Source organism: Neopelma chrysocephalum, unplaced genomic scaffold (assembly GCF_003984885.1).
Source record: "Neopelma chrysocephalum unplaced genomic scaffold, ASM398488v2 Primary Assembly neopelma1_61b, whole genome shotgun sequence".
Classification (NCBI taxonomy): domain Eukaryota; kingdom Metazoa; phylum Chordata; class Aves; order Passeriformes; family Pipridae; genus Neopelma; species Neopelma chrysocephalum.
Window position 1 is genome coordinate 9,188,253 of NW_020897717.1, and position 13,533 is coordinate 9,201,785.

Sequence of the window (13,533 nt, forward strand, 5' to 3'; positions counted from 1 at the left end):
TTTTTTCTCTTTCTCTCTTTTGCTTTTTTGCTTTTTTCTTTTTTCCCCTTTTTCTTTTTTCTCTTCCCCCCTTTCTTTCCTTTTTTCCCTCTTTTTTTTTTTTCCTTTTTTCTCCCTTTTCTTTCTCCTCTTTCCTTTTTCTTTCTTTTTTCTTTCCTTTTTTCCTTTTTTTCTTTCCTTTTTTCTTTTTTTCTCTTTTCCCCTTTTTCTCCTTTTTTCCCCTTTTTTTTTCCCCTTTTTTTCCCTTTCCTTCCCTTCTTCCTGATCAGATAAACCACCAGGCCTGAAGGTATGAATAAATAACTCACATCCTCATAGCTCCTCAGGAAAATACACTTTTTTCCATTAAAAGTAACATTTCCTGAAAAACTTACTTCTATTGAACAGATAGCAACAGAACATTGGAAGATGTTAGCAGAGTTTTTTTAATACTGAGAAGTGCTAAAAAACCCTCAAACTATTTAAAATATCAATCTCTTCTGTACTTATTGCAGTCATAACCTCCTTGTGAGGGGAAGAGGAGGAGCAGGCACTGATCTCTTCTCTGTTGTGACCATTGAGAGGACCTGAGGGAACGGCCTGAAGTTGTGTCAGGGAAGGTTTAGGTTGGATATCAGAGAAAAGTTCTTTACCCGGAGGGTGGTTGGGCACTGGAACAGCCTCCCAAGGGAAGTGGTCACAGCATGAAGCCTGACAGAGTTCAAGAAGTGTTTGGACAATACTGTCAGGCACATGGTGTGACTCTTGGGGATGGTCCTCTGCAGGGCTAAGGTTTGGATTCAATGATCCTTGTGGGTCCCTTCCAACTCAGCATGTTCTGTGAGAATTGTCCTTTAAAACTGTGATGAAAATTCCTCATGATTCTTCAAGAAATCATTCATTAAAAACTCCAAAACTTATGGCAGCTATACTGTCACACCACATATGAACACCTGTGTTATACCATACTCAAACCTCCTGTTAAAAATAAGCTAAATAATGTAATGGCTTAAAATGCAAAATTTGAAAACAAGAATGTGTGGGTTCATATCCTAACATTGAGCCAGTAAATACTATGGTTACATTAAATGGCACTGAATAACACCTCAATACACTAATGACATTATAGAAATTTTAAGAAGCATGTAGTGTATTTTCTAGCATCATTTATGATAATTCTGGAGTGATGCCAGGGTGCAGTTCTGGATTCAATTTAATCTCTCTCCATGTGGAATTGGCTGTGACTGAAACAAGAACTCCTAGTTCTTCAGCAAAGAATTGTAACACACTGGTATAATTATAGAATCATAGAATGGCCTGGGTTGGCAGGGACCTTAGAGATCATCTAGTTCCAAACCCCCTGTCGTGTGCAGGGACACCTTTCCTGAATGAGATGCAAAAGGGAACAGTTGTATTGCTGAACAGTAGAAGTTCAGCAACAGGACAGAGTAGTTCCTCATAGTGCATCTCCACACGGCCTCAATCATTTCTCAATTTTATTTCAGGCTTTGAAATAGGTTTGAGGGGAGTAGGTGTCATGCTATTACTGAATATTTATGCAATATTCCTCTATTAGTCTTTAGAAAAATCTAAACCTTTACTTTCATCATCAGGAGGCACAAAAGCTCCTGCTGTCCATTATGAAAATCCTATAGCTTTCTATCTGTAGATAATGTCTCTGTTCATTACAGGAAAAAATGAGCAAATGAATTATACAGTGTAAAGACATTTTAGTTTTGTTGTTAATGAGGAACAGGGTGATCTAAAGGGTTCATTTCCATCACCAGTTTCAATTATCTTAAAAGAAAATCCTCACATACACCATTAGCATAGTAAATAAATTATGGCATTATACAATAAAAAGGACAAGCAGTACAGTATGTATTATTCAGCTCTAAGCTTCATTTCTGGTTTCAGATATCTCAGTTTCAAACTTCTGTACTTTCAAATTAGCAAAAGGTCATCATGCATTCCCACTGTTATCAATGGGAGCCTTTCTATTTATATTTCAAAAGAAATAGGGTAGGTTTTCAATACTGTGTTTTGTCTAGGGACTATCTTGAAAGTTTCTTTAGAAAGGTTGGTTTGAATCACAGAAATGTCAAAATGTCGTGCTTTAAAAACCAGCAGCAGAGTAGTTTTCCTTTTTATTATACTTATTTTTAAGAGTTGGCTAATTTTGAGAAAAACGCATTTCTAAAAGTGGTCATTAAAATTTTCAACAGGCACTCCATTTTCTTTCTGTCTGATTTTCACACTTATAAGAGTTATAGGACTTTTTTTCTCTTACATATGGCCATATAAGTGAACCCAGATGCCAATTATTCAAAAAATATACACTGAGTTTTAAATGGATGCCTCTTTTGTTGGGTATTGTATTTTCAACTCTGGTCTCTAGTTCAGGAGCAACTCTCAGACTTCTAGTCTTGAAAATACATGTACTGACTTCAGGTCTTTGAAAGCCACCAAATAGTTTTCAATAGCCTACTTATAATATTGCTTCTAATACTTTATTATCCTTTTTTTTTTACATCAAATGGCCCATATAATTTCCCTAAACTTAAACAAAAAAAAAGAGTTCAAGTTCTCCAAGTAGTTCTCCACCAAAGTTTGTCAGTTTTGGTGACATCTCTCCTTTGTGCTGTAAGGAGTACCTTTTCCCTTATTCTAGGGCCAAGTTATCTGACAAAATATTAAAGGCTGAAGATAAATAATATGGTAGGCAATTTGATATTTCTCTGAAGATTTTTTTTTTTTGCACATGGAAATAGGTAAAAATAAATGGCAAACACTTTGCTGTGGGAGCCCAACACAGTATACGTATACAGATAGATAGCAAAAAAGTATAGTAAAGCACTGTAGCAAATTCTGTTATGTTTCTGGCAGCTATTTTTTTGCTTTCCCATCAGAGAAGATTGCATAGGTTCAGAAGCCTTAAAGAAGCTCAATAGGAAAAGTATTGAAAATAAAACCAGACAGATGGTGAATAATGAAAAATATATGTTCTTTATAAAAATAATTAGAAAAATAGCTGATAAAAATCTTGAGGTTTCTGTTCAAAGAGATGAAAGACATGTAAAATCACATTTCAGGTTCTCAGAAATGTGCCCAAGTCTTCTAGCAAAAAGGAGGAATTGAGTACTTAATATTAACAAGGTAAGACATCTTAAGAATGCTTTTACGTGACAACTAGAGGAATTATAAATATTGGAGTGACTGAGATGTGTTTTATATTAGCTCATTTTCTCCACATAAGTAGTCTGAGTTTTTTAATATTCAATTGCATTTGTGCTTATATGTCTTTATGCACATTGGGTTTTTTTCCTCACTTTCGCTCATTTGGTCCATGCCCAGAAATTTTAAATTTACCCAGGATTGTTGTACACAGATGACATCATTTTTTTTCTACTGTTCTGGTTACTGACTTTAATGTCAAAACTCATACATAGGATTAACAAAACCATATAAAATACTGGCATATTAGGCAGAAAGACTCTAAAAAGTACCAGAGGGTAACATTTCTCACTACTTTTCCTCTATTGCTTTGTGAGGGAAACAAGGAACATGTTCATTGAAGAAATTCTGCACAACACAGCTGTGGACAGGACAGCAAAGGAACAAAATTAGCAGCATTAATTATAGTGCTTAAGACCATGATAGTTTTCATCTTTTGTAATGTTTGCATTCAAAGCCAAGTGAGACTCCAAAAGCAATGTGTGCAGCAAGGCAAGCTTCAACAAGGGAGTTTGTTGCAGCAGCTGTACCTTCATGGTTTTGCATTACAAACCATTTAAATGAGGAAAACAAAAACCCGCATAAAATAAATTCAATAGCAGGTCAAGTTTTTACATGAAGGACTAAAAAATCGAAAAGTTGACAGCAGGGGAATTAATGAGGAGGAGAACAAGGAGAGTAGAAAAGACGCATTTTTGCATTCAGAGAGGGGAGCATATGAACTCTACTAAATCCAGGTTTGCCTTATTATCCATTCCTTATGTTCTGTAAAATAATATTTAAATAGAATATATGGCTGGACATTTTGAATTACTTAGCTCTGTTTTCTTGTAATGAAACTAACAGCCCTATCTATTATATATCTTCATATAATATATGCTAATTTTCAAAATTGTATTCATTAACCTTAAGAACAGAAAGTGCTTGAATTGATCTTTAAGACCACTATTTAAACTGATTAGAAGACTGGTTATTTGAGGTGCATGAGGTGCATAGAACTTCAAAAGTGAAATTCCAGAGTATCCTTAAGTCCTTAATTAATCAAAATTTGAAGAATTAGAATTGTCTCCAAGGAAGAATTCTACTATGACAATCTATGATTTCTGTTCTTGACTCACTAACTTGTTCCTAGGAAGGTGAGCAAGTTCAGGATCTATGCCTCAATTTGGCCTCTTTTGAAAGGGAGATAGTATACTACCTTTGAGATTAAAATGTATAGCTAGTAGCTCTCAAAATATTTGTCAAAAAGTGCTTTAAATGATACAATAAGTAAATACTTTGCTGACTTGAGCTGCCTAATTTTTTTAAAAGCAACAATATTTCTTATTGTAGAACAGCCGGTCTCAAATGTTTTTCCATTAATTTATTTGTACTTACAGTCCCTCTAGGTATATTGGGAGAAAGGTTTTCAAGTACAGCCATCACCAGGTCTACATGCACCATTATTGTCACAGATTTTCATTACCAGATCAGTCACTATTTCTCTAGCTCCCAATGTCTACAGACTCATGCTATGATACGAATAACATGATTTTCCTCTGTCTTGTTTCTCCTGTAGGAGAAAAATGCACAGAAATCACATTGAAGTGATATCGTTAGCAATGATGGGAGAATCTCTTCCACATTCTCTCACAGGTCACCACACCTGCAAAGAGTTGTGCAGTTCAGGTTTGCCCTGAATCCAACACCTTTCTGTACACTCAGAAGGCACCAAGGCAGTATGATAGAGTGCACTTACAGCCAAGTATCTCCTGCCTTACAAGCCAACATGCCTGGAAAGACAGGCAGCAGAGCCTTCTAATGGAAGGCTTCAGTGTACTTTGGGGCACCTTTTAATGACACTAAAGCTACTACAAATTCTTGATAACTCAGCTGTTAAGCTTGGAGGGCAGCTGAGCCTTCTTTAGTTTCATTCACACCACATTTCCTTTGGCTAATGCTTCCACTCATTGACCAAAATTAAAAAAAAAAACAAAAAAACAAAACAAACAGACTGCAAGTAGAGACACAGCATGACCCCTATTCCTATTCTGTTTGGACAAAGGCAGAGTTTAGTCCTCATCAGTCCTACATTTTGCTTGTTTTATAGCAAAAGGAGAAGAGAAAACCTTAGTCTTAGGCTTAGTTTACAGGTAGAATACCTGCTTCAAGGTATGTTTTTTGGTAGCAGATACCAAAGGAATTGGTTTGCATAACGTACTGATCTCCAATTACAATGCCTAGTTTTATATGGGCACTGTCCCTAATACACAGTCAGATTTTGTAATGTTAAAGGTTACTGGTGCATTAGATAGAAGGGTTAGAGACACTATTTTCCATGGAGCAAGATCCATAAACAGTTGTAGCAGTATTTTAACAGGTGGCACCTGTCACTGTTGGTACCCTTGACAGCACATGATATATGATAGCTCCTGGTAGAAACACACAGAAACCTCATAACAATCCTTTGCTTTTAGGGATGGATAAATTCTTACACCAAGAATATCAGTTATATCTGACGTAACTGACTGTTAGGAAAAAAAGGCCAAGTGGTTGTAACAGAGGATAGGGAGATAGAAAGTTTTTGCAGAAGACAAATATTCTGGTACCATATGGTACAGAACTTCCTGGTGTCCCTAAACTCAAATTACGAGAAACTGGTTGCGTGATTTTCAACAGGGAAGATTTGAATTTTGGACTTGCTGTACAACTGTAACACCCATTGTCTTAGTGGGGATCTTGGTATATGGGTTTCAACAACAAAAACAGATTTTGAAAACAAGAAAGTTCAAACAGACCATCTGGAGTGGTATTTTCCACTGCAAAGGTTTAAAAACCAGTGTTTATTGTGCATAGAACTGATTTTTTTTTTTTGGTCTCGTTCTTTTCCATGGAAATGTAACTTAACTGATCATATCACCTGAATATAGTTCTCTTGGTCTCTATATCCCTCCTCCTCCTATAAGTTCCAAGAAAATTAGTCAGCAGAGAGGGAAGAAACATCCCAAAGTGCCCAACTACATTATTGAGACCAGAGTCCACATGGATGATGATGATGATGAATGGGTTCACTGCTGGGAAACCCTTTGATTATTGTGTTTTTTGTGATATTTGCTCCTGAGACACCAGAGAATTTAACTATGAGATACAAATCCACAGGAAAACAAACTTCATTAGCTCCACTGCTTCTTGAACTACATGTTTTCTCAATCTGTCATGTGTTATTTTGAAACCAAACTGAAATCCAGTCCCATTTATGCTACGGTAAGATGACTACGGTCAATAAGTGCTTTCATATAATAAGTGAATTTCATGAATAAGTGAAGAAAAGCTCATGAGACTGATGGAGAAAAGTGCATCATGAACTGATTTTTGCAAGATGAAGTCAGACAAATTAGGGGAAAAAGCCCAGATTTTTAGCTGAGAGAACAAGTAACCTTAGAAGCAGATAACTAAGGTAGATGGAGATTCTCTGATTTTCTGTGCTTACAAATCAGGACAATGTTTAAACAGGTTATTAAGTTCTATCCATATTGGCAGGGTGAAATCTTCCAGTCAGGAAGTTAGACCAGGTGACAGCATGTTTCTTTCTGGCTTAAATTTTAAAAGCAAACAAGAGGTGGGCAGTGAGGCTTGTAGAGACACTGTCATCAGTCGAAATAACAGAAGGGAAATAACATGTTTGAATACAACTCTTTAAATTACTCACTGCCTCAGCATATCCCTAGTGTAAGGCAGGACTCATCTATGCCTGTAGAACATTTTCCACTTGACAGATACAGTTCAACAAATTTTGCTTTCATGCTCAAAGATGTTTAAATATTTTCTGCTGTCCTCCTTCGAAACAATTAGCAAACACATTGGTTAGACATAAGTATTTAAAGAGCAAGGTGGCCACCTTACTTTTTTTTTCCTCACAGTTTTTAAGCTTTATTTCTGTAGGAAGCTTCCAGGAAGATACTCAATGACATCCATATGACCTCTTGCCTAGGGAGCACCAACTTCTTAGTGGAACTCATCATGGAAAAGACAGACATAGTTAATTATATTAACTATATAATTTGAGAAAGGAAGCCAACAACTGCAGAACTGATATAGCCAATATGGTTATGAAATCCTGTCCTTGGCATCAGATTTTGTTTATATAGAAATATCTTGAGAAGAAGCAGTTCAAAACAAAAGTATATCTATACATATCTATTTATCTATCTACCTCTGTATGTATATATATGTATGTATGCATCTTATGCAACCAAAAATTTGTTTGCCTTTAGTGGGAATCAGTTGGGCCGTTTCTTAAGAGTAGCACAGCCCTTTAATGTAGGATTCTCCAATACTCACAGTGTAGTTGACTTTTCTATTCTTCACCCATGATCCTGAATGCCATCCTGTAGCAACAGCCTGATTTTTCCTCTCAGAGGATACTGATGTGTTGCCAAGATATACATTAAGCAAACTGCAGAGATGAGGTATGAGGCTAGGACAGGGAAATCAGGCTCAGAATGCTTCAGTGAGCAAACTAAAGACATCTGTGATCACAGACTGGAGAACTTTTGCAGTTTCTATATAGCCATAGGCATTAAGCAGGCTCAGCACTAAGGCCATAGCACTATGATTCATGTTACCTACCACAACTTGCCAAACAGTGAGACTTGGCTGCTGGTGGCAGCATGGGAAGTTCAAGGCTAATCTTCCAAGGGGAAGAGGAGAAGCAGATCGTGATTTTCCAGGTCAGTGAAGCTGTTCCTGTCATGTTCAGAGGGGAGTTATTTTGGCACTCGGCAAATCCAACAACAGAAAATGTCAAAAGCTACCTGGAAATATCTGTGACCGGAGGGAGAACCTGCTGCATGAAAGATCTCTACTCAGGACTGATATCACTTTCCAGGGGATTACCTATTCAGTTTGGTTATTTGCCCTCAGCCCTGTGACAGAACACAGGGGGGAAAAAAGTCATTGCAACACAGGGCAGTTTTTTTTTTATCCAAATAAAAATATCTTTTGTCAGCCTTTCCTGGAAAAGCTGTACTACACCAACAGAAACTAGAGGCACCTCAGACTGCATAAGTAAAATGTCCAATAGGGATATCATTCAGTCACAGATGGCAGATGGCTATGCTTTAATTATCTGTGGATGGAGTGGACCCTCAAACAGAGCAAGAGCACTTATAAAAAGAGCAGAGCTGTCTAAAGAAGCTAAATACATCAGGAATGACTGTGAATTTCGAGTGAGGACAAGCTCCTAAGACAGCATCCTAAACCAACATCAGTCCTTGTCACTCACTGATTAATGTTTCAGAGAGCATTATCTCAGAATCATGTCTGGTTGCCATTCCAGTTGACAACATGTTGTGCTAAACCCACTGCTAAGGATGAGGGGGAAACAGGAAAAGTGGCTAGCCTGTGTTTCGCTCCCACTCCTTAATGTTCTCTCAGAGTTTAGAGACTTTTTCTGTGGAGGAATGAATTTCATCTGGGGACAGACAAAAGTTGATGGAATGATTCACCCTAAGGCCCCCATGAAAGCCTCCAAGCTGGTGAAATGTCTTTGTAAAAGATGCTGGCTGTATAGATATCTTCTGCTGCTGAAAGGCCCAACTGCCTTAAAAACCTTTGCTGGATGTCAGGTTTCCAGAGGTAGGGCAACCATACCCCTTTTGTTCTTAAAGGATGCCCTTGTGTTTAGAAACCTCATGCCCTTCAATCTGACAATCACCCTGTCAACCTGCTGGGATTATGGAGAAGGCCATAGTCTTGGGTATGTCAAGTCCAAGAGAATGTCCCTCCAACTGCTGTTAATAGGGCTGTAGGTTCTCATGTTTAAGTTATACAAACTCCTTTTTTTTCACATGTACCCAAGATCTAAAGCGTTCTTGATCTTTCATGACAACTGTCTAATCATACATCCAATAATTTGGGATAGTCTGGCTGTTTAGCAAGTCCAGGTGGCACACAGCCTCCCTCCTGCTTCTGTTGACATGCATTGCAGCAGAAAATGGGAGAGATGCATGGCTGAGATTTTAAACATGGTAGCACAGCAAAGAGGTGAGGTCTTCAGCTTCAAACCATGATTGTGTAACAACCTTCCCAGAGGACTCCAGGTAGCCACAGGCTCCTGAGCCCTGGCTGTGCGTGGCATGGTGCCTTGGACACCATTATCAGCTAGTGGGTCACAGTTCTGGTCTCCAAGCCGGGTATGAACAGAATCACTAGCTGATGTCCTTGGCCTCATGCCTGCCAAGGCTTTTCCCTGTAGATCTACCTGTTGTGTCAAACAGCCTCCATAGTAAGCCCCTTCTGCAGTTGGTACTGATGACTGGCACTCCATCAAAAGTCAACTTGACTGGAGCTGTGGTTACTGTTACAACGCAAGCTCTTTCCTACAAGGCTTGTGCAAGACACTTAGGAGACTTCTGATAAAAAAAAAAAAAAGAGAGAGAGATGTCCCTGTCTTCAGGGGAATTTATTCCCATTTAAGAAGTCTTAGTGCTGGAAAAATTTTTAAGTATTTCATCAGGATTATTTTGTGGCCTGTTAGAGTCCCTTTAAATGCTGTTGGTAATTCTTCACTGCCCTTGCTATCTGTCACCTCCAAAATACTTATCGGCAACTGCAGCTACCTATCAGCTGTTACAGAACCATCTGTGCAGCCTTTACTGGTGTATTTTTTTCTTCCAGATTACTACCATCCTTCTGGAAGAGAGAATGGGACAAAATGTTGCAGTGGTGCTATACAGTAGGGCAATTTATTGTGAGTGGCTACAGTATGAGGCTGACACCTCAGGCAGTCCACAATTCCCAAGTCTGCAAAATTAGGATGGTAACAATTATTGTGGTATGTGACAGACAGATACCTAAATTCATAGACACCTTCTCTCTGTGAATGTGAAATCTGATTTCTACAAGACCTCATTCAGTTTTGGAGAGGCTGAAACTTAGAATCAGAGACTATTTTATTTGTTTCCATTTTGGTGATTTCAGTATCATCTTGAACTTAGCTTGAAGCCTGGAAATCTGTAATAAAAATCCAAATTGGAATGTAATTTTATGGGTCTGTAATTTTATTGATCTGTAATTGCTCTCCCTTTTTCTACTCGCAAAGAGAAAGAAAACTTTACTTGTACCTGCATTCTTAGGTACAATTTTAAAGAACCTGATTACTTCTGTTAGCAGCTTATCTCATCATTAAAAAGGATGAAGAGACATTACAGGCCCTGAGGATCAAAATTCAAGAGCAGCCACACAAATTACTGATGATTTAAATCAGAAAGAACAGGGGGATTTTTTAGAAAATAGATGCAGAGTTTCAGGGAGAAAAGGATGCAACCCTGATGCAGGTTCGCAAGGTCAGCTAAAAATAACATTTTTTGTGGTCAAATGCATGTTTAGTTAATTAGATCATTTGATTCACAGAATATTACTTTGAATAAATACAGGGCTCCAGAGTTCTCCAAAGCTCATTCCCTTTCGACCTCAGAGAAGTACCTGCATGGTATAATCCCAGAGAAGAAAGCAGCTTTGCCTGGGTCCCTGGGGCATGGTGCTCATCCCTTAGCACACATGAGTGCATGAAGTTCCTTACTGTCTGCCATACTGAGAAGCCGCTAATTCAATTTCTCAGCATCTTCCAACCTTCTCTCCGATCTTTTAATCTTGAGAGTTCGAGGAGTTAATGTGTTCTCTTTGAGAGGTGATTATTATGTTAATTAGTCATGCTCCAAAGCTTTTTATGGATAAGACTGAAGCACTTAACAGTCAAAAGTTACAATGCCACCTCCTAGAATTATGTCAAAGTGACCCTGCAAATAAAATCTTCGCCGGGGGTTGCTCACCACAGAAAAAGCGATTCTCTCTCTGGCCACAGGGAGCCACACAGCCACCGCGATGAGCCCAGGGAAGAAAGCAAGGGAGAGGGCAAAATCCGTAGTCTGTAAACTCCGTGCCAGATGAGTTTACGACAGGGGTTGCTCTCTCTGAGGTTACCCTACCAGTTACACCTGGGCTCCCATTACCTGTTTTCTCACCAGCACCTGCTGAGGGTCCTGCACTGTTTTTAGCCAGGCATATAGAATGTATATGCAGCAAAATACTTGCACCTACTTGCACCCCCACAGAGTAATTAGTGCAGACTGTTTGTAGCAGTAAACCTGCATTATATGGGAAAAGTGTGGTTTAATTTACTGCTACAACTGTCATCGTGATTTCTAAGTTCCTTTTTGGCTGCAATTTAAAGGTAACTTTGCAAGATATAGAATGACCATTAATCTGTGAAGCCTTAAGCAACAGCAGCAGTTGTTTGACCCCAGAGAATAATCCAGGTTTTGTGTAACCAACTCAAGCATATGACTCTGAAACATTTAATTCTCTCAGTACCAGCAGCATTCTCATCGGTAACATCATAGATCAGAAGGCCTAATCATTATCTCCCCCTCCATACATCTAAGATAGTTCTGGCAATAATGTACAGGTCTGGTAGCACTCAGCTTCATTGTGCTTTCTAGACAAGACCATCACATTAAACTCTTTCAGCACCGCTACCATTTTTCTCAAGACCTCTACCTGGCTCACAGAGACAAAACTTGGGCTCCTTCCCAGTGTCTCCTTCAATGTTCGTTGACCAAATCTCAGTTTGGTAAGCTGGGGGGTCCAAAAAAACCTCCTGTAGATCTTCAAGTGAGAGAAGGAAACAAAACTTAGGCGTATCAGCAACTCGATAGAGAGGCGTCCAGGGAATAAGTGACTAAGGTCCACTGAGGGATCAGTTTCCTTTGTTTTCAGCACATGCTTATCTTTTCCTTTCTCTAGACACTATATGTGCACTACAAAGGTAGAAACAAACTTCTTTGGGCATTTTAATTCTAACTAGGCATCTAAATAGATATTATTTCAATTATTCAGATAATTAACGCTCACAGTCATGCAATCTCATTTATCAGAGTGCGTAAACACGTCAAGATATTGCCTAAGGGTGCAAATATTGAGACAGGTAGTTTGGACTAGAAGGTCTGCTGCACTGATTCTCACTGTTGCTGGATTAGAGAAGGAGTGCTGATAATACCATGGAGCTGCCTGGTGTCACATGCCCAGTTAACTGTTTACCCAGAAATCAAGCCTGCTGATGCTGAATTTCAGTCTGTTGTCCCATCTACTGATCTTTGCTACTCTCAAATCATAGGTATAGCTGCTTGGAGGTGCAGATTTGTTCTGTAAAACCAAATTACATTGGCTCAGTCCAAACGTAGCCTCAACTCCAAACATCCCCAGCTTCGTCTGAAAGTTGATATTTCCTAAATGTAAAGTTCCCTCTATTTCATATATCTGGTGGAGATAAAGTGTATAGAGCAAGGACTATTCCTTGGAGGACTTTAGAAACACTCTTTGACCAGATGATATTTGACATTTCCTTTGCCACTCTGCAAGGCTCCTCAGAGGGCTGAGCTACTCTCATTTCTGCCATGGAAGCAAAGCCACCACTTCACTTCCCTCAAGCTAAACAGTGTGTGATGGGCAACAATTCAGAATTAATTTGACAGTAATGGAGTTGACAACTATTACTGTAAGGTATTTCTGCTATGAACATTATCATCCTGTCCTTATTTCACACACCCCCCACATCCCCCCTTCAAGTTTTTGGTGTTACAAGGAATCTCTGAGCAGTGGATAACCCCACACATACAATGCATACATGTATACACTGCTGTCTAGGCACAGCAGCAACCTAGGACTTGGCTTCTTTGGATACTCCAGCTTGGAGACAGAAAACAGCCCCATCAGCATGGGGCTACAAAGTGCATTCACACACAGGTCCACGGGAAGTGGCAACTCCTTCTAAACAGGAGTCAGGTGTAGAATCATAGACTAATTTTGGCTGGAATGGATTTTTGGAGATCTTGTGGTCAGACACCTTGCTCAAATCATGGGATATCTAAGCAATAATGCTTTTTATTTTCTTAACAGTTCTATTTCTGCTTAAAATGCCCCAAACAAACCGGTGGTAAAAAGATGCATTCTGCGTACATAGCTAGAAAAAGCAGTGAAGGTTAAATTTGAAATATGCACAATTCCTCTTCTAACACAGGTATCAATGCAGAATGAATATGGCTACAATCACTACACAGTATCAAAATGGATCTGCAATGATTTGATGTATTAAAACACTCACAGTAATTTAGGTCTTGCAACCCTGAGAATGAGGGCAAAGTCCTGAAACAATGAATGGCCCAGGGTGCAGAAAACTGAGCAGCAGTCTCTTTATACCACACTCAAAACACCTTCACTTCCCTTTGACTTCTCTTCCTCTTTTTAAAATGAAATGTGATTCAACCTTCCTTGTGTGAGCCT

At 38.8% G+C, this 13,533-nt stretch overlaps 1 long non-coding RNA gene across 1 annotated transcript in view; it reads left to right on the forward strand.

Moving 5' to 3' along the window:
• Positions 1–170: 170 nt before the first annotated feature.
• LOC113966745 overlaps positions 171–13,533 on the forward strand; it is a 27,837-nt gene continuing 14,474 nt past the window's right edge. The window contains exons 1-2 of the long non-coding RNA XR_003533941.1: positions 171–289; positions 3,072–3,135. This is a non-coding gene — a long non-coding RNA (uncharacterized LOC113966745). The remainder of the gene's footprint in view (positions 290–3,071; positions 3,136–13,533) is intronic.